Below are 27,578 nucleotides of genomic sequence, written 5' to 3'. Positions count from 1 at the left end.
CACTGCAGAAATGCATTCACATCAATATTGCCTGTCTTTCAAGCTACAACTAAGTACCAACATTTTCTCCCAAGTCTCTGTTTATAATAACAAAGCTACGAAGTGGCAACTACATCTGACTGACATACAGTTATCCTCTCAAACTCCACTAAGAAAGTTGGAAAGCCCTCGTGGCTGAGTGGTTAAAGCCATGTGCTTTGCAATCTGAAGTTCAGTGGTTCAAAATTTCTGGGTTTTAGGTACCATGTAACTACATACAGTTAAATAGACTCACTCCACTTTACAGGTCTGGTACCATGTAACTACATATGAACTACAGTTGAATAGACTCACTCCACTTTACAGGTCTGGTACAATCTAACACTACAGTTGAATAAACTCACTCCATTTTACAGGTCCGTTAACATGTAACTACATATGAACTAAAAATCCACAACGAGGAAGGTATGCTGGCGTGTGTGGTGTGGTGGCTGGGTGCCTGTCTCGATGCTTTGGGTTGCGCGCACGTCATGTGAAAATCGGCTCACAGAATCGGCTATTTAGAGTGACCGGCGCAGATCACCGATCGAGGCCGATCACGTGAAAATCGGCCATTTCGGGTCACGTGCCGATCGATCGGTGCATCCCTAATATGAACTAACAGTTGAACAGACTCACTCCATTTTACAGGTCCGTTACAATGTAACTACATATGAACGTCATTTATAACTATTGGTAATTACTGTGTAATTACATTTTGTGTTCATGTGTAATTACAAATAGTTCATATGTAACTAGGGTACCTGTAAAATAAAGGGTTACCCTAAAATCTTCTTTACAAGGCACATTAACAGCTACTGTGGAAAAGGGTGTTATACTTCCTCACATGTATGCATCAACATTTCAGAAAACTTTAGTGCCCACTGTTACAACTATAACCATTTGAGCATAAACATATGCAGAAATAAATTGTTTTAACTTTTCTCTTTATCCCCCCAAAGTCCATTAGTGCAAACATTTCTCCTTATCGCCAAAGTCCATCAATGGCACACACTTCATCTGTTCCAAGTCACACAGTCCCTAAAGCGGTGTGGTCTCACTGTGCGACCGGCTCTGGTGGTCACAGGAGTGTTCCCGTCACCCGTGTCTGTGGTTGTGTTTCTCCCAGAGACAGTGTGTGGAGGGACGGTCTCTGAATGAGTGGGGACAACACTCTCCAGATGACCAGGGTCAACATTGTCTCTGTGAAGCCTTCTGAGACATGCTTGTGAATTAGGGCTATATACACTTGACTTGACTAGAAGGAAGAGACATCCCTCTCATCACAGCATTTGAATGTTGCATTGGGGCTAGACTTTGGGGACAGTTCTATTGAAGTGAATGGGGCAGGCATGTCCCACTATAAACCATGATACAGTATCTGTGTTGTTTTACCTTTGGTTGAAAAATGCTTCCACAGATTTGGTAAATGGTAAATGGACTGCATTTATATAGTGCCTTTATCCAAAGCGCTTTACAATGTGCCTACATTCACCCATTCACACACCGAAGGCGGCCAGCTGCCACGCAGGGTGCTAGCACAGCCACCGGGAGCAATTTGGGGTTCAGTGTCTTGCCCATGGACACTTTGACATGCGGACTGGAGGAGTCGGGGATCGAACCACCGACCTTCTGGTTAGTGGACGATGTGCTCTACCTCCTGAGCCACAGCCAGCTCCACTTTATTTTGGTTCTTCATAGGTTCCTTGTCTGTTTGTCAATCAAGGCTAATGCTGAAGTTTAACAATTTGTGAATTTGTTATGGGGACTGCCTGGAACCCTGGTGGTCCTCCACTTTTCAGAACCAATCATAGTTTTTCAGTATTCATCTCAAATTGCTCAAAAATTGTGCATTTACCTGTTAGAAAAAAACAAATATTCTCCCTGACCTGCCTAAAAAGGGCTGGGCTAAGCCCCCAAAGTCCTCAGACCCTAGAAGTCCCCCTGACATAAATAATGATAATAATATTATAATAATAATAATAATAATATGAATATGAATACTACTACTACTAATAGTAACAAAAAACTAGAACGGCCACACCGTGGATATATGCCTCCACCAACAAGTGAGCAGTCGACATGCATGTCTGTCCAGACTTTGAAGTTTGTGCCAAATGTGAAGAAATTTAGTGAAGGTGTTACTGAGATATGCCGTTAGCGAGCTTGAAAATGGCGTTTGTGAGGTCACAGTGACCTTGACCTTTGACCACCAAAATTTAATCAGCTCATCCTTGAGTCCAAGTAGACGTTTGAGGCAAATTAGATGCAATTCCGTCAAGGCGTTCCTGAGATATTGTGTTAACAAGCTTGAAAATGGTGTTCGTGAGATCACAGTGACCTTAACCTCCTCTGACCTTTGATCACCAAAATCTAATCAGTTCATCCTTGCGTCCAAGTCGACATTTGAGCCAAATTGGAAGAAATTCCGTCAAGCTGTTCCTGAGATTCCTGAGGGGGAAAAAGGCAGCGCTGCGGGAGAAAACGATTCTGCAGCAATCATTCTGTCCAAACTTTCACCAATCTAATCTCATCATGACATCCAGGGCTATATTTTGCTAGCTGATGCGTTTAGAACATTATTCTCACTTAGTCTCATTTTGTCTTGCTATAGTGTAGCATATTTACATGCTTGCTGTATTTAAACTGCCATGAGATTTGTTTGAGGAGCATAGCGAGACAGTGATGAAAGTGAGCAGAGAGTGAGGGGGGGGAGCTCGGAGTGCTTTGGTCGCTCCTGTTCTCCATTCCTCTGTGATCCACTCTAATAAGTTACCTTGATGAAGAGCACACCTGGCTCAGACACAATCTTTTAAACAGCTGCTGTTTTCAATAACGCAGTAAGTGCACTGCCAACGTATTCTCAATACGCATTGTACATCTTTGCATAACAAGTTTGTGTCACAAATAACGTTAGCCCTGCAACAACAATAACATAGCAATATGTTACATTGACGTCCGCCAGCAGTAGACAGTGTGCCCTTTTGAGATTTAACGTTACATTTCTCTGTATTTTGACAGTTTTACTGTTTCTCTGCTTACCTTTTAGGGCTGTGGCGATTCGATACTATCACGATTCTTGGGTGCCGATTCGATACTATCACGATTCTTGGGTGCCGATTCGATTTATATTGCGATTCTTAAAGGAACACTCCGCCCATTTTCAACCAGCTTTGTATCATTAGAACATCAGTAGTATATCAGAAAACTGTAAATGGTTTTGAAGTCTGTCATTTAATTTGACAGTTATTGAGTGTTAAAGTGTGGACCAGTGACATCACTGGTCCACACTAACTCAAATTAATAACTCATTAACTCAAATCAACTCTCAATAACTGTCAAACTATTCATCATTCATCTAGTTTGACAGGTATTGAGAGTTGATTTGAGTTAATGAGTTATTAATTTGAGTTAGTGTGGACCAGTGATGTCACTGGTCCACACTTTAACACTCAATGGCTGGGTTTCCCAAAAGCTTCTTTGCGCTAAGAAGCTAATTTAACCCTTCTTAAGGCCCCCTTAAGAAGCAAACGCGTTTCCCAATTGCTTCTTTACGAAGGCATGCGTTTCCCAAAAGCTTCTTAGCGCTAAGAAGCTTCTTTGACCCTTCTTAAGGCTCCCATAAGAAGCCAACGAAGCCAACGTGTTTCCCGATTGCTTCTTAGCCTAAAATTATCTTCCAATTATCTTCCGTTAAGAAGGCTGCGTTTCCCAAAAGCTTCTTAGTGCTAAGATGATCTTTCATTAAGAAGGTTTTGTAAGAAGGGTCTGGGGCATTCTTAACACCTTCTTAATGACAAAACACTGGCAGATCCAGCCGCGTCAGGCAAAAGGAGATACTTGTGTCCACTGTTCCTCTTGTGCTTTTCCCTTTTTCCTTTCTTTCATGCACCCTTTAGTGTTTAAAATTGGGGAACACTTGAAAATCTCCCCTGTATGTATGGTTACTTGTGTTTTAAATGTTTTACCGTAGGCTATATTCCTCTAATCAGAATGGATTCCTTTTATAATGTTGTGGATTTATATAGCACCTTTCACAGAACCCAAGGTTGCTTAAATTCTGTAGTGTTTCTCTGTTTTGTTGTATGCTGTGTATATAAAGCAATTTGAACTGCAGTCCATGTCTGAAATAAATAATGTTTAATAAAGTTTAACATGACCATGATTAGGTTATTCTACAACAGTGTTTCTCAACCACTGGGTCGTGGCCCACTGGTGGGCTCAGAGTGCCATCAAGTGGGCCGCAGAGGACCTCTCACATCGAGATGGTGGACAGCTCCAGTTAAGATGCTTCTTAAGAGCCTTCTATTTTTTTTATTTTTCTCTTCTGTTAAGAAGGCGTTTGGGAAACACTTCTTTGGAGCCTTCTTAACTCCTTAAGAAGCTTCTTAACGCCTTAAGAAGCTTCTTAACTCTTAAGAAGCTTCTTTGTTGGGAAACTCAGCCAATAACTGTCTAATTAAATGACAGACTTCAAAACAGTTTACAGTTTTCTGATATACTACTGATGTTCTAATGATACAAAGCTGGTTGAAAATGGGCGGAGTGTTCCTTTAAGTATTGCGATTCTACGATTATTGCGATTCGATATTACGATTTATTGCGATTTTTGTTTATTTTTTTCTTTTCTTTTTTCAGTTTGTTTGCTTTTTTACACTAGATTAGAACATGGGAAAAGTTGAAGAGACTGTATATTATATCATGGGTAGGGCTGGGCGATATAGTTAAAAACAGGGGCGGACTGGGATCATAATTCAGGCCGGGCATTAGATACCAAGCAGGCCAGGCCGATATGGGCCGACGCACGTGAAATTTGGGCCGTTTGAAGCCCAATTTGGGCCGTTTGAAGCCAGATCTGGGCCGTTTGAAGTCCAATTTTACAATGAGATGCACCCACTTTAACCCTGAAGTGTAATTATTACTTCAGACTAACTAATAAAGTAATAAAACCACTAGTAAACCAGTAGGCGGCGTCTGGCCTGCTGTTCAGTGAGTGGCCTGACTGCAAGCACCAATTATTTATTTATTTTATTTTTTTTGCGATGATCAATTCTGGAATAAAAGATCGATAAAAAAATCGTGACATTAAAAATCGCAATACTTCCATTCATTCCATTTTTCCCCCCACCCCTACCTTTGGTGGTAACTAACGTTAGTCATGACTGAGGTTCATGTTGTTGTGCTGTCCTCATAAGTCGTAACGCTAACGTTAGGGATGTGTTAGGAGGGTTGAGGTTGTGTTTTTTTCAGTGGAAAGAGTCTTAGTACCTGAACACAGGTTTGCCTTTGATGTTCTTGTCACCTTTCTTCACGACAAAATCAAAGTAATGAGAAGATATCCAGCCGCTGAACGCTCACATTCCTCCATGGCAGGCTCAGCTGTGGTCTGCGGTGACGTCACACATTGTTGTTGTCATGTTAAATGCCATGCTGCTTGGAGCTTGTTTGGTCACGTGAACGCCGACTGCGTGTCGTTTTGCGGCACGTCGCAATCACAACAAAAGTAATATGTAAGTTCTTTTTTTGGGTAACGGTAATATTATTACTTATATTTTATTAGTAATTCGTTACACTACTCGTTACTGGGAAAAGTAATATTATTACAGTAACGCGTTACTAGTAACTCGTTACTTCCGAACACTGGCGCTAAAACGCTTTGTGAAATACTCTTAGACCAAAAATGTATGACTCCTAATATTGGGACTGGCACACCCATTATTTTTAAGTTTCTCCTAAATCAGCAAGTTAGGAGCTACTTTTAGCTTTATACAATACAATACTGCTGGTATACCTGACCTTTCCTAAAAATGTCTGTATTGTATTTTAAATCTATTTTTTTTTCAATATGAATGACACAAAAGGCAAAGAAAATATTATATTTGTTTTACCTAGAAAGACCATAGCAAAGACCATTTTGACCTCATTGAATTTGCCAGGGTTCTAGACCTATTTTTAGTCTATATTTTCACATTTTGGTGTTGTTTTGTATTTTTTCAATATATCTCATCACAATTAATGTATTAATCTCTCAATTGGGTATTTATCATGAGAGATTATAGAGTTTGGATTCTAGTGGTCAAAATGACCACTACAGTCATTCTAGTAGTTATGGAATTCTAGTCCTTAGTGTTAAGATGTTTTGTGAATACAGGCCCTTGTTTCTGGTCTCAGGTTAGAGCGGTTTGCTGTCAGACTAGACTAGACTGACCCTGAAGTGAATCAGATGAACAACCAGCCCACTGAGGAAGAAGAGTAGCATCTGTCTTCTGTCAGTGTTTCCTGAAGGCAGAAATACTCTGTGACTTGATCACAATAGATCTACAAGACACAGATTTGATGTAGAATTCTGTGATACCTTTTGTACTCTCTCAAGGTCATCTTTATGATCACTTACTGAAAAATCACTGCAATAGTTATGACATTCATGTAGGGACAAGCTGTTTCTGTGGTACTCAACAGTGAGTTTATAGTGAGATGAGTTATAGTGAGCTCACCTCTGCTGACACCGGATCCTCATGGCATTTTTCACTATGCGGGTGGACACAGTTGGGGTAGATTCACACACACATGTTCACTGTTTTTATAATCCTTTAAACTTGACATGTTTCATGAATTTCTGCAATATCCTGTAATATACTGTAATTTTTTTTTTTTACAGGATGTGGCCTGTAACTCTGATGTGGTTGTTGTGGGCCTGCCTGCTGGCTGCAGAGAGCCCAGAGTCCCGTAAGTTTGCATTTATTTTAGAGGCTTAGCCTATAATGTATGAACACTGATTTGTTTATTTATTTGTTGGTTTGTTTGCACACACACACACACACACACACACACACACACACACACACACACACACTGTGTGTGTGTGTGCGTGTGCATGTCAACCTAGCTGCTATGCTTGGACATGCTTTGAAGTGTTATTTACCCCCCTTCCCGACATGCTAGGTCCTATCATGTCGGGAAGGGGGGTAAATAACGCTTCAAAGTTGATGAATTTGGCATAACTTTGCCCTCCATGCAATGGAATGTACTGTAACTAAACAAGTATGTTGATAGTTGAGTTGAGTAGCTGATAGTCACTCCCCCTGTCTTTACCACAGCTAATGTCAGCAGTACAGTAGTGGAGTGGTTTTGATTTATTTATTCATCAAACCTTTTACTGACAAACTAACTGTAAAGAGCTTACTTTATTTACTTTAAATACTTTACTTTATTTTGAGATGCATTACATTGCTCTGCCAGAAATGATTCCCACTTCAACTCTGTTTCTCCTCGGCCTAAAAAGCACCAGATGACAGCTGTTTTATCCATCTTATTTTTCCTCAATCTGCATTGAAAATGTGCAAAAATGCACCAGCTTCTCGCAACAGTTGTAGCCTAAGCCAGTGGTTTTCAAAGTGGGGTCCCCAGTAAAAAGGAGGGATAATCTATATCTATATATATCTATATAGATATAGATATCTATATATCTATATATCTATATATATACTGTATATATACTATATATATGCTATTAGCCTAAATAATCATAGTCATGTAATGACCTTGCAAAATGCAAGTTTGCATTTATTTCACAGGCTTAGCCTATAATGTATGAACACTGATTATTTGTTGGTTTGTTTGCACAAACACACACACACACACACACACACACACACACACACACACACGCGCACAGTGTGTGTGTATCTATACTGTATATATGTATATATATATATATATGTATGTATGTATGTATGTATGTATGTATGTATGTATATATATATATATATATATATATATATATATATATATATAATATGCTATTAGCCTAAATAATCATAGTCACGTAATGACCTTGGTAAATTCGTCTGTTGATGATAGAGTTGATTTCACCAAAGGCCAACATGACAGACATTTCATTTGATCAGTGTTATTTCTGTTTTGGTTTGAGACATGAGTCATATAATGAGTCATATAATTTGTAAGTTTGTAGACTTTGTGCCAGTTCACTGTGACTTCACGGTTGTTGAGCTTGACACTAGAATTTCTCCAGGATCAGTTGCCAATATTAGGATGAGTTGGTTGTGTGTTAGTTAGTTTACATTAGCTTACATGCTTTCCATCATAGCATAGCATGATAGTCAGACGACATCAGTATTGGGGTTTCAGACACCTATACCTGTCAACCATACAATGCCTGGTCTCTACGACACTATAATCTTTCAACATACTACATGTATGTACATGTATGTATCGATATAGTTTAACACGCATCAAGTTGTTACTGAAGAGACAAGCTACTTGTCAGAAGATAGACCGGGAGTGGAACTGATTCAGTCTGTTGCTGTAACTCAGTCTCAATATAAACAAGGAGCACCACCCAGTGACTTAATCTGTTACTGCAACCAATGTTCAACCAAATGCATAGCAGGCATAATGACTGTTACAGGTTCTGTATCAGGGGCCGTATTACAGAAACTTCCTATCTCATCCAGCACATCACTTTCCCCACCCATGTCAAAGACCTCGTCTGCTCCCTTAATCTGCCCGTTCACAACATACATCATTCCCATTCGCTCTGTCAGACCTAATCCAATTCACTGTTCCATCCCCAACCTCACGTCCACAGCTCCTCAGAAAAATAACTTTCCGGAAAACAAAATCCATTGATTCCCTCCAACTCTCAGACCTGCTCTCCAACGCTCTCACACAGGAACCTGCCCCCACCTCACTTGATGATCTTGCCAATAACCTCAACAACATTATATGCCTCCCTCAACTTACTGGCCCTTCTCAAAACAAAATCTGTCTCCTTCAATATATCTGCACCCTGATTCAAAACTGAGCTCCACACAAATTTACACCAAACATGGATCCTAATTGTGATCGTTGTCAAACAACCCCAGCCACTTTATCACATATGTTTTGGCTTTGCCCAAAATTAGTAGATTTTTGGCATTCCATATTTAAAAAAAATTCTGATATACTGGAAATATCCATTGAACCTCTTGACATAATTGCAATCTTTGGTGTGGTCCCGCATGATCTCGCCCTCAACCAATGCAGTAAAAAGATGATAGCGTTTGGTACACTTCTGGCCAGAAGACTTGTACTCCTTAAATGGAAAGACAAGTTTCCTCCAACTTTCAATCACTGGGTCAGAGATCTTATGTATCATCTAACCCTAGAAAAAATCCGATATGCTACAAGGGGTTGTGCTCTCGACTTTTATACCATCTGGCAGCCAGTCCTGGACCAGGTAGTGGACGCTTCAAGCATTTCAAATGTATAGATTTACCCCCCCCCCCCCTCATATTTATTTTCATTAATCTGTTTTTGTTGTTGTTGTGTGTTTTTTTTTCTTTTTCTTCTTTTTTTTCTTTTTCTTCTGTGTGTCTTTGTGTATTGATATACTGTGATGTATGACATGATGTATGTGGTGTAATAGGCTAGGGGTTCTCGTGGGATGGGATTTTGTTTAAAAGTGTCAAGTGTATTTAAATCTGTATTTTGTATTTTGTATGTTATACAGAAAACAAATAAAAAAACTTTGAACAAAAAAAAAACTGAGCTCCACACACTTAAACAGACTGGCCGCCAACTGAAACGACTCACCAAGAAAACATCACTCACTCTCCACCATGAAGCTTACAAACTCCACCTCTCCACCAACAAAGATGCCTTAACTGCAGCCAAGTCTGCATACTTCTCCATCATCAATGACTCTAGCCGTGATCCCAAAACCCTCTTTTCCACCGTGAACAGCCTCCTCAAGCCCTGTGCCGATGTCTTCTCCACCTCCTGACCCTTGTCTGACCCAGTAGTCCCTACTCCGCTCCGGCCGCTTGAACCCCACCTCTCCCACTTCACTCCTGCTCCCTCGACCCGCTCCCCACCCCCCTGCTGAAATCATGTATTCCTGTCCTCACTAACATCTTCAACTCCTCACTGTCCCACGGCAGTGTCACCTACGCCTTCACAACTGCTGCTGTTACTCCAACCCTGAAAAAAACTGGTCTCGATCTAGGTCTCTTTCACATATAAGCTGGTGGACTCGGTGCGATTCGGGGGGTGAAGTTGCAACATTGTTGTGATTTTCATTTGGTTTGGTTTTCTTTCACACAGCAATTTGTCACAAGCGCAGCAAACTTTCTAAACAATGTCACGTGGTCGAAACAGTCACTCGTCTATTGGACAGAATAGAGAAGGGAAATCTCTCCTCTCCAGCAGGCTGGCCTGGCTGAGTGAGGGCTGACTGAACAACACAGGGCGGCTTTAGCTCAGGAGGTAGAGCGGGTCGGCCAATGACGCAAGGGTTGGCGGTTTGATCCCCGCTCCCTCCCAGCTGCTGTCATTGTGTCCTTGGGCAAGACACTTAACCCTCCTTGCTCCCAATGGTGTGTAGGCACCCTGCGTGGTAGCCTGCCGCCATTGGTGTATGAATGGGTGAATGTAGACTATCTACCGATTGTAAAGCGCTATATAAATGCAGGCCATTTACCATTTAACACAAGTGAATCCGCAAAACACAAACCATGGAGCAACACCACCTGCGATATTGGGATTTCTGGTTTTACTATCAAATAAATATTTGACAAGAATGTGCCCAATATGAGCAGCAGATGAGGCAGCAAGCTGTTGAACATTTCATTCTGCAGATGAGACGAGTAGCTTACATACTGCATGAGTGCATCAGATGCACTGGCGCTCTTGTGTTTGCTTGCTGATGATGATGATGATGATGATGATAATAATAAAGGGAAATGACACAGATATGATGGTTTCCATTCCTGGCCCATTCACTTGAATAGAACTGGCCCCAATGCAAAATTCGAACAGACAGTAACATGACAATAAGAGTCTAAATTACTATGCCTTTTGTCATTGTGTTTTATCTGCAGACTTAGCAGCCATAGGCTTTCGGTTCTATAAATGCCTTTATGTAATTTTTGTATTGACTAGGTGTTAGAGAATGGAATTTCCACTCCTCATCCACTAATGTATATACAATACAATATAAACCAAATGAACTTGAAGCCAGGAGTCTTCCTGGACTCCTGGCTTCAAGTTCATTTGGTTTATATTGTTATGTATATACATTAGTGGATGAGGAGTGGAAATTCCATTCTCTAACACTAGGCTATACACCTATTTCACATTCCACCCAAAGCAGCCATTTTGTGTGTAAAAGACAGGAAGCTTACTTAGCCTATCATCCATCTTTGCTCACTACTCTTTTTTCTTTTTTATCCCAAGTATGCATAGAATCCCCCCCCCCAACATTGTATTCATTGTTTTCAATTAACACATTTAAACATCCATACAAATTACAATACAAACATCCCATGCATATCCCACCTCCCTCCCCTCCCCACAATAGCACAACAGAAAAACAAACAAACAAACAAAACAAAGAAACACACCGACATACAGACCATGATTCTCCTGGGGGCTGAGTAATTTAACTTACACTTTTTCAGTTACATCTTGACTCATGTACAGGTACATAGAATGGAATATAGAGAGCAAATGGAATAAAGAAGCAAAGAAATGCAGATGAAAACAAAAACAGTCAATCTTTCAAACAGTCCCAGGCGCTTCCATCATGTCGGCCAAATCTGTCCTCTCTAGATAACAAATGAAAGGGCCCCAAATGCTGTCAAACACTTCCTGTTTACCCCTGATGATATATGTGATTTTTTCTAAGGGCAGAGTTGTGGTTAATTCAGACATCCATCTACCTATACCCGGCCTACTAACCTGTTTCCAAGTTACAGCAATAACATAGAATTTCTTTTAATACAAAAACGTGAAATGATTCTTGGTTATCGTATCGGTTATCGGCCAGGAGAAGCAGATATTTATTGGTTATTGTATCGGCTGAAAAAATTCCATATGGTGCATCCCTAAATACAGTCAAAATGGCCTTCAGGTCTAAAACCAGGTTTGATGTTTAGCTGAAGCATTGCTGCTTCAATCCCCCTGACACCGCTAAAGCACACACTCACATTTAAAATGTCACAGCTTCCATACTTTTTGTCTTTGCAGAAAAAACACACTATGGGAAACTAGGGGGCAGTGTTGTCCTCAGGCCAGACTTGTCCTCTGTGACTGGCTCCATCACAGCCATACAGTGGAAACATGGAGAGACGTTGGTCATGATCTGGTATGGAAAGGAGGTGCATCCCTACAAGAAACTCAAAGGTAAACTCAGACACAGTGGGTGACTTAAGCTCAGATTTAACAAGGGGTGGGAGGGTCAAGTTGTTCTCTCAGATGTTTGCTGAATGGTAGGCTACTGTGGTTTTTAGATTTATTGGAGATGCATTCAGTACTGTGTAGGTGGAGACAGCACTGTAACCTGGTTTGTTACTAGTGTTAATTTCGTCGATGAAAACTATCACGAAAAATGTTAGTCGACTACCTTTTTCCCCAAGACTAAGACGAGACTAAAATGTTCAGACTTTTAGTTTCAGTGTTAATTGTTAACTCATTGAGTGCCAATGACGACAGCTGTCGTCAATTCAAATACTGACGTAGAGTGCCAAAGACGACGATTGTCGTCAATTGCGTTTTTTGACGGTGGGACGTGGATCAATCCCTGATACATCTCTGGTACAACTATTGTAGCTATTGGAGGTCTATAACCTATTTTACAGAACCCTTAGGTGGCGACAGTGCTCTCCAGGTTAACAGAAAGGCAGAGAAAAACAGAGAATAAGTCGTTGGGGAAACGGAAATCGCATCGCATCCGTATGCATCGATATGCATTAAGCGTTTTAACGTTAGATGCGCCTGCAGCAGCCAATCTGCTCCCACAATTGAGCTCCTCCATGCCCGCTGCGACAGCCCATTCGCATGATCAGCCGTGGAGTTGTTTATTATTCTCAACTGGAAGCATAGGAGCCGGTGACAAACACACGCGGAAACGCTGTAAAAAAGCTGGATGTCGCGTATGGTCGCGCACCCTTCACAGTGCAGAGCAAACTCAGCAGAGAGCCACCTCCCATAAGGAGGAGTGTGCAGTTGAGGCGGGGCGGGGCGGGGCGGGCGGGCGGGGGGGGGGGGGGGGGGGGGGGGCACGCAGAGCAGCACACAACACTGACCCAGACAGACCCAGGCAGCAGGACAGGGTTGGCGAATGCAAGCCAGAATATCCGATGCCCACCAGCAGCAAAGACCAGCAAGAAGCTGCAACCAGCAGCGCACGCAGGGGCCAGCGCTGCTGGTTGCAGCTAAAAATATTATTCTGCCAAACAAAATTTCAAATTTCACAAAAGGGCCATTATCTCAGCTTCTAGAAAAAAACTGCTTTTTTTTGTTAAATCAAGCTATCTTCTCCGGCTGATAACGAAAGAACGGAAAATGATATCAATAAACCTGTTTTTGCTGATGATAGAAAAGAGTCTCATCGTTCTTTTTGCGTGTTCATTGTTTACATAGTAATATCACACAATATTCTGTGGTCCTCGAGAAATCACTGAAAAAAGCTCTGAAACTCTGGCACTGGGAGCGTCCGTTCTCCAAAAGTGGCTGGCACTCAATGAGTTAATTATAATCATCGTTTCAGTGTTAATTTTGTTGGCTATTTTTCAATTTAGTCTTAGTCCCGTGTTAAATGTCCTTGTTAGTCTGTATCATATTTAGTCAACCTTATCCTGTTTTTATTTAGTCAAGTTTTAGTCGACTAAAAGTTTGAGCATTTTATTCTCAGTTTAGTCAAATAAAACCATAAGTATTTTAGTCTAGTTTTAGTCAATGAAAACGGTTGAATCTGCTGATGCGCTTGCACTAGTAATTGTAATTCGAAGCAGTGTTGGCAACTCTTTCCCGGGGAAAGTAGCTAATGGTGACTGCCCACCCGGGCCAGTGTCGGCGTACGGCGGTAGCAACGACAAGTGGACCGTATTTACAGTCCCTGCTCAGCCCGCAGCTGAGGGGAGAATGGAGGGAGCCTGGCTGTGCGGAAAGCACTCAGACTTCTCTGGATATTTTATATTTAGTCAACCTCATCCTCTTTTTGTTTAGTCAAGTTTTAGTCAACTAAAAGTTTGACTATTTTAGTCTTGTAAGTCAATGAAACTAAAAGTCTGAACATTTTAGTCTCTTCTTAGTCTTGGAGAAAAAGGTAGTCATCATAGTCATTTTTTGTCATAGTTTTTGTTGACGAAATTAACACTACACCCACACACACACACTATTTGGGTGAATGTAGGCACATTGTAAAGCGCCTTGGATAAAAGCGCTATATAAATGCAGTCCATTTATCATTTACCATATACTTACACACACACACAACACCGGGCTGGAATACCACCAAGCGATAATCGTGTGTGTGTGTGTGTGTGTGTGTGTGTGTTAATTTCGTCGACGATAACTATGACGGACAATGTTAGTCTTTTAGTTTCATTGACTAAGACGAGAGTAAAATACTCAAACTTTTAGTCGACTAAAACTTGACTAAACAAAAAGACAATGAGGTTGACTAAATATGATAAAAACTAACAAGGATATTTGACACAGGACTAAGACTACGGCTAAATTTAAAAATAGACAACAAAATTAACACTAATTATAGACTGTTTTCCCCGCTCAATGCAGCAGTTCAGGTCCCTGTGCTGCAGCATCATAGATCTAGCTGACATTTAGCTTAAAAACATTTGCAGTAGTTACAACAGAACCAGTCTTAGCTAAGGGTCTTATCTATATGTGTATGAGGCATTGTGTTCCCAAAATGTACAGCTACTTGCTTGTCTACGTTATATCCAGAGAAGTCTGAGTGCTTTCCACACAGCACAGCCAGCCTCCCTCCTTTTCCCCTCAGCTGCGGGCTGAGCAGGGACTGTAAATACGGTCCACTTGTCGTTGCTACCGCTGTACGCCGACACTGGCCCGGGTGGGCAGGGTCAGCATTTGCTACTTTCCCTGGGAAAGATTTGCCAACACTGCTTCGAAATACCATTACTAGTGCAAGCGCATCAGTAGATTCAACAGTTTTCATTGACTAAAACTAGACTAAAATGTGAACAGTTTTCGTTGACTAAAACTAGACTAAAATACTTATGGTTTTATTTGACTAAGCTGAGACTAAAATGCTCAAACTTTTAGTCGACTAAAACTTGACTAAATAAAAACAGGATGAGGTTGACTAAATATGACAAAGACTAACAAGGACATTTATCACGGGACTAAGACTAAGACTAAATTAAAAAATTGCAGACAAAATTAACACTAGTGTGTGTGTGTGTGTCTGCGTCCGCCCGTCCGTCCATAGGCTTACGGAGTTGTAAGGCGAGTTGTAATTGCTCTGATCTCCTCCAAATTTTGCCAAAACACTTTTCAGGGGTCTGACATGAATCTGGCTAGGGGGAGAAATGCAGCCATAAAGTGGCGCTACAGCAATGTTTTAGATTTTAAATGGGGGAGTGTGCTGCCGGGAACCCGGCGGATTGCACTGCTGAATTTCGGAGGTGTCCATAGTCATAGCGTCACCTATGGGCAAGACAAAACGAACCGTTCGTCCGGTCATCTTTAAACTTGGCAGGGTGCGCTGCTTTGGACTCAACAGAGTGCAGTGTCAAATAAATGTCATGCAATTCAGACATGTGTCATAGCACCACCTACTGGCAACACAATAGATTATCTAGAGTACTGTTCGTCCGATCGACTTCAAACCTGGGGACTGCACTGCTGGGAACCCGACGGAGTGCGGTGCCGAATTTCGGAGATACACATACTCATAGCACCACCTACTGGCAGCACAAAAGTTAGATAGTTAAGTTTATTTGATATGGACATCAGAGAGCATTAGAGATGTAAGTTCATACATGTGCACAACAACCAGATACACAGTGTTTAGTGTTTATAGCGGAACACTAATTTTCAACACCTGTCCACAGGCGGCGTTTACATTAAAATACACCCCGGAATACATACACACAAAAACATAATCAAATATAAAACACAAAAGTAAATACATACATAATGCATTGACAAGGATGTACACAAAATACAGACACAGTACACAGAGTACCACCAGAGGTCTACGGGTGTATTAGGTGTGAGAACAAAGTTGTTTATCTTTTAACCATGATTTAATACCCCTATTTAAAAACATTAAAATCGTGTTGTATTTTTAGCTCAGTAGGTAGACAAAAGTGGATTATCTCGAGAACCGTTTGTCTGATTGACTTCAAAGTTGGTGTTATTTTAATTTTTATTACCATTATTTATACAGGGGGAGTCTCACTGAGACCAATGCTCTCTTTTTCAGGAGCGCCCTGTTCACATTCACACACATTCATACCTGGAAGCTGACCAGTACAACCACAGTCTGATCTGCTGGCCACTGATCAGCTCCACTGGAGCGGTTGGGGTTCAGGGCTTTGCTCAAGGGCACCTCAGTGGTGGTAATGAGAGAGGGGCAAGCGCTGCCTTTTCAATTTCCCCACCCAGATTTATCCTGCCGGTCCTGGGGATTGAACCAATGACCTTCCAGTCACATGCTTCCAGAACAGCCTTCTGGAACAGCATACAATCACATTGAGAACATAGAGAGTGCAGCTCCTAATTTTACATACTTGGTGACATTCAATTCTGTTCAAATTTAAATGGGTGGTTAGTAACAGTTTTTCCCATGGTGTGACAAACTCAAAATACATATTTAAATATATTTATGTTTGGTTTCCAGGCACTTTAACAGAAGGTTGTGGCTGTACAGTACAACTGTGTGCTTTTAGTCAGCTTTCTTGGATAAATAATTTTCAGATCATGGTTGAGAACTGGTTGATAAGCTGCAATCATACATCTGATAGATGTGCCTGGCAAAGGGGAGGCCAGGCTTCGCTGTGCAATATGCCCCAACCCGACACACTGCACACCACATCTTCTAAATGCAACTGGGATACATCATCAGTGATGTAACCTGGGGTCGTTGGGTGTTTCGGGTCTCACAACATCATACACACTCGCCCAGGTGACCCAGCTGAGGCTAATTACGCCTCGGCTTGTATCCCAGCAGCAGCCACTCACGGATCTGACTACTTAATCTTCCTCTGCAATGTTGCTAGAGGACGGGTCCAAGAAACCCCAATCCGCTGCTGTGGAACTACTCCGGAGGGACCGGAACATCAGTGCATGGAGAGTCGAGGCACTGTGGTTCTCCCGGCCGAGCCCCCAGCTAACCCTAATCATCTTAAGAACACTGCTGAGAAGCTAACCCTAACTATGTTAAGAACTATGTTGAGAAGCTAACCCTGTTAAGAACTCTGTTGAGAAGCTAACCCTGTTAAGAACTCTGTTGAGAAGCTAACCCTAACCATGTTAAGAACTATGTTGAGAAGCTAACCCTGTTAAGAACTCTGTTGAGAAGCTAACCCTAACAATGTTAAGAACTATGTTGAGAAGCTAACCCTGTTAAGAACTCTGTTGAGAAGCTAAGCCTGTTAAGAACTCTGTTGAGAAGCTAACCCTAACCATGTTAAGAACTCTGTTGAGAAGCTAACCCTAACCATGTTAAGAACTATGTTGAGAAGCTAACCCTGTTAAGAACTCTGTTGAGAAGCTAACCCTAACTATGTTAAGAACTATGTTGAGAAGCTAACCCTGTTAACACATTCACTGCCAGCCGTTTTTCAATACTGTAGTTAGCTTCTGCCAAGGTTTTGGTTTGAGGATTTTGGCTCATCTTTCAAGAGCCGAGGATTCGTTTGTTAGGATTTTGTGAACACACAATATCTCAAAAGAACTAATAGAATGTGTGCTTTCTCTGTCTAAAAGAGTTAGTTTGTAGAGTTAGTAGTTATGTAAGCATTAGCAGTTGAATACAGCATGGTTTCAGCGTCTGAAAACTTATTCTGAGATAAACGGCTTTTTGTGAAATTCGATAGAACAGTCACTTTAACCATTCATTTTTGGCATCAGTAAGACGTCAGACATCTAAACAATAGTTTTGAACAGTAATTTCCTCCATAACAGCAGGAAACCCCCCTCTGCTTCCAACTCCTCCCTCCGTGGGCGTTCTCCTCCGCCCTCCTTGGCTCTGCAGCGGGTCTGTGACAAACGAGTTGCTGCTGCCTGGCTGCTGCCTGGCAGTCTGGATGGGGCTCGCTGGATGGGTTTCGCTCGTTTCTTGGCGTTTCGGTTGAGAGCTCTGATGAAGCTCTTGCGATTCTGGGCTTATTTATGGTGCGTGTTTCAAAGTGTGCATCCAGTCTATTCTTGGAACCCCCCACCGTTGCCACCGCTGTGCTTCAGCGCGAAAGTGAAAGCGTTTTCGCCATCCATTTTACAGTATGAGAACGGCTTCCTCGCGCTTTTCCCTCCAGTTTTGGCTCGCCTCTTTCTACTCTGGAGAGACATGTCGCCACTCAGTGGGTCGGTAAAATAGATTATACACATTCAATACCTCCAATATTGGTATAGGAGACGTAAAAGGGTTAGATCAAGGTCCCACCGTCAAAAAAAAAAATCGTCATTGGCAGTGAACGTGTTAAGAACTCTGTTGAGAAGCTAACCCTGTTAAGAACTCTGTTGAGAAGCTAACCCTAACCATGTTAAGAACTATGTTGAGAAGCTAACCATGTTAAGAACTATGTTGAGAAGCAAAGCCTAATCATGTTAAGAAGCCTGTTGAGAAGCTAACCCTAACTATGTTAACACATTCAGTGCCACAGCGCTTCAGTAAAATTGTCTGGAGCCTGTGCCAGATTCACTTCCATTCAGTTGAAAACAGCTATAGAATTTTTTCTATTATGGCTATATTAACGGGGCTGGACTTTAATGAAAGATTGAACACTCCTGCTTCTTCCAAAGAAGAAATTTTGTTTCTAGACAGTTCCATTATGAAATTACAGCCTCTCAAAAAAGTGCACTTTCAATGGTTTTCTGTCGTTTTTTTTTACTTTCCAAGTTATAGGCCCTTTTATGAATACCTTTTGCACTCTAATTTCGACCACATTCACTGACTCTGGCTGGTGTTTTCTGATGTGGTGGCGTGTGGTGTGGTTTCTGTGAAGCCTGTGTGACACACACACCTCTCCCCCCCCCCCCCCCCCCCTCCCTCCCCCCTCTCCCTTCTCCACCTCTGAGCTGCGGGCTCCTCCCACACGCACAGTTTGTTTTCTCGTTTTTGCCCCGGACAGATCCCAGCGCGCATCATTTCCTTGATGGGCAAACGCGACTGAACGAAAAGGCATGGCCGTTCGGCTTCGGATGCTGCCTTTCTAGGAAATCGTGTGGAGATAGATAGAAGCATAAGAGCTCAGTTGTGAGCGCGGATGCAGCCGAGCCCACTCTCCGCTGTAGGCAGAGCAATATATACGGCGCTGGCAGAAAGCATGCATCGGTTTCCACTTTCTCCGCTGTCTCCTGTACAAAGTAAAGGATCTGAGGTGGGTGGAGCAGCTCCTGTGACGATGTTTAAGGTGGCGCCGTGTGATCCCTTGAAGGGATTCATGCTCACTGGCTAGGTACGACCTTAAACAGCAGAATTATGGAATAATATGAATTATGATTTTAGGACGTCCACAGACGTCCTTGGCACTCCTCGTTACTTTTTTTTAGGACGTCCACAGACGTCCTTGGCACTGAATGTGTTAAGAACTATGTTGAGAAGCTAAGCCTAACCATGTTAAGAAGCCTGTTGAGAAGCTAACCCTAACCATGTTTAGAAATCTGTTGAGAAGCTAACCCTAACCATGTTGCTGCATATTTGAAGATCGTGGTGACCTGAACACTTCAACTGGAGAGCTGAGGATCACAGGATTGATCAGAGGAGACAGTGGATCGTACACAGCAAGCATCAACAACAACTTCAACAGCAAGACTCTTCTCAAGGTCATCTGTAAGTGTTTTATGTTTGCAGTTTGGCCAGTTTCAAGTGGATGATGTGGAGTTGTGTGTGGTTTTCCCCTGAATTCACCACTTGGTTTTAACTATGTGTAAACCATGCTATGTCTGACAGCCCATGAAGGCAGCATTAGTGTGACAGGCAGCAACATCATTTTCCTGCTGGACACACAGTAAAGGAGAGCCGAGACTCAATGTTAGACAGGAGAGGAATCATTAGAAAAGTGAATATCGATACTTCGATAAAAAATATAAATGAAAGATATCAGGAGATAAATATATACATAGATACGGGAGGAAGATCCGGACCGGAGACACAGAGGGAACAGGGAAGATAAAGAGGATTTGATGCTAGCTTTATATCTGATATAGGAAAACGACGATTTCGCTTGGAGGTGAAAACTGGAAGAGAAGGCTGCTCATCACGATATGACAGGAGAGAGAGAAGAGTCCTGACTGGTTTTTTCGTAAACCCTGAACATAAAATGAGCATAAAATGTGGAACTCACTGCCCACACACATTAAACAGGATTGTAGTTGGAAGCATTTTAAAACCAATCTAAAGCAGTTCCTGAAGAGTAACTACCAATGTTCCCATGAATGACTGTCCATGGGTGTGTGGTGATGCCCTATGCTGTTTATTTTATATTTTATGTTCAATTTTTGATAGAACAATATACAAAGAAGACAGGCTCAGACACAGGAAAAGAAAGGAAAGAAAAATACATCATTGACATTCAACATTACAACGGGGTGCTATCAGCCGCATAAGGTGCTTATGTGTTTGTAAGAGATAATATGCATGGGATCCCACGCAAGGGGTCCATGAGATTCCAGCCGGGCGAGCCATCCATCACCCCTAACCTCAGTCACTGGTCATTCTTAACCTCGTCAAAGTAGGCCAGAAACGGTTTCCAGATAGTTGAGAACTTTTTAAGCAAGTTGGTTCTCAGGGACCTGCGTCTCTCCATCTGTACAACAGAGATCATGTCCATCAGCCACACCTGAAAAGAAGGTGAAGAGGAGGACTTCCATTCCTTCAGAATGAGTCTTTTGACGATAGTTGACCCCAGTGTCAGAGATTGTTGCACAGCTGTAGGGAAGTTCAGAGAGGACTCCGAGCAGCCGAATTTTGAGTGCAAATTACAATTGATCCTTTAGATCAGGCATCACCAAATGGTGGACCGCGGTCCGTGTCTGGACCCAGACGCTGTCCTATGTCAACCCAGACCTATAACTGATAAATCTTTGATTATTATTCAACTTTGCATTTCTAGAGTTTACGGTACTAGTTCACCAGCCTCACAGACCAATTGCATGCATTGTAAATAATCACATGTGATGATAGTCAGCCATTCGGGGTTGTGCTGGCAACCCATGTGATGCTACTCAGCCAATCAGGGCCGCTGCTCAGATGCTGGCTAAACAGTAATGGTGTCTCCCGTGTCCCGAAAAAGCAATGAGGGGTAAACAGCCATAAGTGCAGTTCTTGCAGAAATAGACTCAATAACAACAATTAAACATGATGCACCAGCCGAGTTTCTTGTTCTTCTGAGATGGATGGATTTGTACTGCATGTGGTGACGCTGATTGGCTGAAGGAGTTGTCTGTCAAGGCAAGTACTCCCGCCCACTGAAATCACTGTGGGGGCCTGATAGTCCAGTGACAGTCCAGACCAATGGTTCAGACTGATACGATTGTATGGGATCACAGTATTATCAGGATAGTTCTATCAGGCTGGGCCAGCTGGGCTACACTCATTGACAAGAGAAAGTGGGGGAATTGCTAAAATGTGCTGAGATTGTTAAAATGTCAAGTGGAGTTAACTAAAAGAAGCAATCTGGGAACCCATCGGTTAAACTCTTTTTTTTTAATCAAATATTTTAGTTTATTCAAAATTATAAGTGACATACATAATATACAATGATTGCATATCATAATAGCCAGTGAACCACCAGCAACAGTGATGATAAAAAAGGGGGAAATCAAACCAAAATACAGACAATAAAAAGAAAAAAGAAAAAAACATCCTCACTCCCACCCCAGGAGAAAAAAAAAATCTCTAACCTCTGGGGGCAGCCCCGTCTCAATGTGGTGCAACCGGAACTCAAGAGGCGCGGTCGGCAGCAGAAGAAAATCCCTTTCCGTTCCCTGCAAGCTCCAACCGACCTGCTGAGGGAATCCTAATCTCATAAAATGGCTCGCATAATTCCACCATGAATTCCACACTACTGCACGACACCATGACACGCCGTCTTCTGATATTGTTTTGAGTTTGAGACCCCTAGTGGTAGAAAATTACATACTGCATGTTTAATACAGCATGATGTTCATCTTGTAAATTATGGTCCAATTAAGCCCCAATTAGACGAGAGAAAAGATGATGCTTTGACAGGGTTTTTCCTGCATAGAGAATTACGAGGCGGCCGCCTCCATATAATTTAGCTCCGCCTCCAGCTCTTGACAGGTGAAACCATACTTGCAAAAATGCTAACAAGCGTTGCACTCGTGGCTTGGTGATGAAATAGTAGCTTAGCAACCTATAGCAGTAACGTCAGATATAGACATTAATTTACCCCCTAAACCTTCAATCAAAAAACCATTTCATACGAGCGTATTTATATCCAAATAAAGGCTGGCTGGTTGCCTTTTCACAGCCACTTGTTCATGAGATGGTAAACTGCAATGTAGCCGTGCCCATTAGCCTCCGATTAGCTACAATAACGTTATCAGACGTCAGCTACGTGCTCCCGTTCACGATAAAGAGCCTTTCTGAAAGCACAGTCTGCAGTCCTGCTGCTTAATGCTGTTTCCAACCAGGAAAAATATGTTTTCGAGGGAATATCAGCTCTCTTATCATTAGTGCGACTGCGTTTAGCAGCTCCCATCGGCTCCTAACAACTACCCATGTCTGCTAGCAACAACAACAACAATAAGACTTCTGGTCTGAGTTTTTCAAAATAAAAGAACAATTAACATGTCTAAAGCACACATAAGCCATTGAATGTGATAATAGGTTTGTTTTGAAAATTTAATTAAATGTAAGGAAGTACCCTAAAGACATGTTTAGATGCACAACAAAATAGATAAAAAGTGACTGGCAAGAGCCTGCGAGAGCATGGTTTTACACAGACAGCTCACTTGACTCATGATGAAGCCATGCATTAGGTGAAGCTAACTGTATTGAGACAATTAACAACACATACACAAAGCTTTTTGTGCACAGTAGATCTCAGGACATTTTATTTTATTACATTCTTTATTCACTGTAAATGGTCAGCAATTATACTGAACATACAGTAACTGTTGGCTACTGATGTTTATTTAGCTATTATATTTTTATTCTTTATTTCCTCAGTGCTCACTTCCAGAAGTTGACAATGCATAATGTTAAATTATTTTTTTAATAAAGTTGGCCTATTTGTTCAAGAAAGCAGCCGTCTGAGTAGCTTTGCACATCGTTATATCGGTGCACAATCCACATAGAAAAGTTCTATATCTGCTCAAAAATGCACTATGTCGGCACTCTGCAGCCATCAGTAATCGGTGAATATCGGCTCTAGTACCACCCCTGCCTCATTTTGAGCCAGAAAAACCCCTGTTTGGGGTGTGATTGACAGGTCACCTGTCCAGTGATCTCGCAGCTCACCTATCACGGACCAATAGCAGGCAGCTCTGTCTGGCAAAACAAAAGAACAAGATGGCAACGGTCAAAATGCCAAACTCAAGGCTTCAAAATGGTGACAATCATGGTGGCTACATGATATGTTTATACAATCTATTAACATTGTGCCGAAACCCTCCCTCCATGTTACATGTTTGTTCATGTTAAAGGGATAGTTTTTTTATGTGGGGTACTTGCATACAGTCAGTGTACTACATGCAGTAGAATGCAGCCGGCGTGGTTTCAGTTTGGAGAAATGGAGACCGGCCACATCACGCAAGTAGAGCTGTCTGCTGAGTGTGAAGGGAACCAACAACGTAAAAAAAAAAAATGCTTCCATACCGCTCACCTGGTGTAATCCAAGTCTCCACAAGCCCTCAGGTACCAAGTTGACTTGAAAAAGTGTCTTTTACAACATGTTTTTAGCTGAAGTCTTCACTGTAGCCAGGTGTGGAGCTAAGTGGGGAAGAAGTGGGGCTGATGTACCACCTGCACCTTTCTCATGGCCTCCTTCACATCAGCAGACAGCTCTACTTCCATGATGTGACCGGTCTGCATTTCTCCAAACTGGGACCAGGCTGGCTGCATAAATGTAGTACACAAACTGTATGCAAGTACCTCATACAAACTCATGTCAAAAAAATCAAAACTATCCCTTTAAAGGCCGGCTTTCCTGATTTTCATATCCATCCATATTTGTGTCATTACAATGTCAGTAGTTGGATTAGATAAGCAGCCTTTACCTCCCCTCACTCAACCCTCCTGGCTGATCTCCCTCATCTCTCACATATTTTCTTGACGCTCTGACGCGTTTTACGTCAGAGCGGCCAAGTCCAGCCCTGCGGAAGAGAGCAGCTGTAAACTACAAGTGTTGTGGGGGTGTGCCGCCATGGTTCCGCCTCTAGAGGTCCTCCACGCCCCTTCACAGCTCCTGAAGAAAAACAAAAGGCAGCCATCTTTTTTCACCGCATAGCCTAGGCTAGCTAATGTTAGCTCCCCTAGCTCCTGGCAAAGAACCATATCTCAGGAACGGAAGCAGCTACAGACACGGGACTGGCGGCATTGGAAAGCTCGTCAAATTTTACATCTAGTAGAAGGTGCATTGACGTTACGAAATCAACGCTGAGCAATGTAGCCTTTTTTACATGAAATAGTTACAACATCAGATGCTCATAACTCCTAGGAAAATGCCTTAAACTGCATGAAACTTTGTGTGTGAAGACATCTCCCGACATATATACTTCGGTTTAAATTTGGTGCAATTTGGAGCCAAAAAAAAAATATTATTATATTATTATTATTCTTCTACTATAGAGAGGTCCAGGGATGACGTATTTTTGTAGGCTGAATGCGGAAGTCCCGAACTTCCTGGTTCCACACTGTTTCTGTCTATGGGATTTTTGAATGGGTTTTTGGCGATATGCTTCAAATAATGTCTGTGGGCAACGCAAGTTTAATCAAACGCGAACCAAGGTTCAGCGGGATAATCTTCACACATGAGGACCACTTTCATGAGTTTTGTAGCGTAAATGCGAGCCCTAGAAGTAAAATGCTCGAGCTAAGCTAATCCTGAACTACACACTGTCGCATAGGCTTCACGTCACGTCAGCACTCAACCTGGACTGTTGTTGATGTGTGCACTGATTACCTCGGGCTGAACGGGGCTGAACCAGGTGAGGGAAAGAGAATTTCCGTGTTCGCCCTTTGAAGTGGTGACGTTATTGACGTATATATCCACATCGACTCAGCTGTGTAGTCTCATTTAGCCGTTTGCTAGCTAGCCGCCCGTTTAACGGCATGTAAAAGCTTCAAAACTCATAAAAGTGGTCTTCATGTGTGAAGATGATGTTACTAAACACTGGTTCGCGTTTGATTAAGCCAGCGTTGCCCAGAGAGATTATTAGAAGCATCGCGCCAAAAACCCATTCAAAACTCCCATAGGCGAAAACTGTATGGAACCAGGGGCGTTAGAATCGATGATTTCCGGACTCGTTACTGGACCTCTCTATTGTTTTATGTCGAAGCCTTCTTCTTCTTCTTCTTCTTTGAGTTTTATGGACGGTTGGCAAACATATATGTACATTACCGCCACCTACTGGAGTTTGATATCAGCCAAATGCCTGAGGGGTGGGCATGGAATAGAAGGCCACAAGCCCAGTGCATTGTGGGAAGTGTAGGATTTCTGCTCCCCGCTCCTCCCCTCCAGTGATCCTGACTGTAACACTGAGTGATCCTGACTGTAACAGCTGTTCTCCTCTTCTCTCCATCAACAACAGATCCTGTCTCTAAACCCTCCATCTCTAAATGGTGTGCAGATGATTTGACCTCCTGTATTCTGAGCTGTGACTCAAACACCACAGACACTGAACCAGTCAGCTACACCTGGGAGAAAGACAACACCAGAGAGAATTCCACAGAGTTACCCAAACACCAAATGATCATTACAAAGGTAATGAGAAATGCTACTGACAGTGTTTGTACCTCTGTCTTTTTGGCTGATTCTTTCTGTCCATGTGTGAGTTAGTTAATGCAGTGGTTCTCAAACTTTTTCACATCAACTGACACAAATTAGACCACAGACTCCCATCTGATAAGGTTTTAGCTTTTAGATGTTTTATTACAGAAAGTGTATGAAGCCCATGACCAAAACAGTCATTGTGTTACTTGTGGATGGAATTATAGTGAAATTAAGTTATCCTTCTTTTTTCTGGGGACCCTCTCATGGACCTCTGGGGTTCCCCAGACCCCATTTTGAGAACCACTGAGTTAATGTCCACTAGTAATATCAGGAGATGAACAAATGCATTCCTTTACAGTAATACACCATAATGATTTGTTCAACTTGCATCACATATTCATTGCACCAGCCGCTAGTTTTCAGCTGTTTTAACCCCCCTCCCTTCCTGCAGCAAGCCCAAATATAGAGTGCCAAAGTCACGCCCTCTTCCTGGTTAGACATACAAACCAAGGGGTTTCATCCACCATTTATTTTTCCATAGACATTTTGTAAAATGCTTATAAGAATAGTTTTACTTGGTCAAACCAAGCGATTCAGCTATATTTAGAATCAGGAGAGACCATAAAGAGAGAACATTTCACTCAGATTAAAAACACACACACACACACACACACACACACACACGCTAAATCCACTTTTTGTTTAAGATTTGGTCAGTTTTATATCATAAAGATTTTCAGGGCTACAATGGGAAACCTGTGAAAGCCTGAAAGAGAGTGAGCATGTGAAGTTCTTAGCTAGCAGCTTCTGTGAACTGTGTCTAAGCAGCTCCTCTCAACACAGCAGATTACACCATGTGCTTTAGGAGGTGTGGTGTTTTTGGATGATTCCAATGTGGGCGTTGGCTTAAGAAGACTGTGCTTTAACCAGAGTAGCTGGTTTAAGCTGCTGAAGTGCCATTGAGCAAGGCACTGAATCTGAATGCTCTGTTAAAAATGAAAGTGAGATGTGGCTGAGTGATTGGTTTGTGATCTTATATTTCACTGGTTTTATAGCTGAAGGATTTGAAGTATGCATCATTCAGCTGTAAGGTGGAGAACCCAGTCAGTGAGGAGGTCAGCCAACCCATCAGCAACCCCCTCATTCAGAGTGAGTTACCTCACTTTAACAACAAAGCAGTGCTGCCACTACATCTCTCTCCTTCTCTCTCTTGTCTCTCCCCTCCCTCCCTGTCTCTCTCTCTCTCCCCTCCCTCTCTCTCGTCTCTCCGCCTCTCTCTCTCTCTCTCTCTCTCTCTCTCTCTCTCTCTCTCTCTCTCTCTCTCTCTCTCTCTTTATCTTTCTTAACCCACCAGTCAAGGCAGATGCCACCTAGAGCCAGGTCTGCTTGAGGAGTTTCTTTCCTTCCTGCTGCTGCCAAATGCATGTTGGGAAATTGTTTAAATTGATGGGTCGAAACTTAGTAAAGACCCTGGTTTTCAACCATTTGTAAAGCATCTCAGATAACTGTTGTTATGATTTGCTGCTATATAAAGCAACATGACTTGACTTGACACTTGTTGCTGTTATTTTTTCTGTAGAGTCTGATGGTGAAGGGAAACGGAGAACAGGG

This window comes from Poromitra crassiceps (genome assembly GCF_964638095.1).
Source record: "Poromitra crassiceps genome assembly, chromosome: 16".
In the NCBI taxonomy this organism is placed as follows: Eukaryota; Metazoa; Chordata; class Actinopteri; order Beryciformes; family Melamphaidae; genus Poromitra; species Poromitra crassiceps.
Note: the sequence above shows the minus strand (reverse complement) of the source record.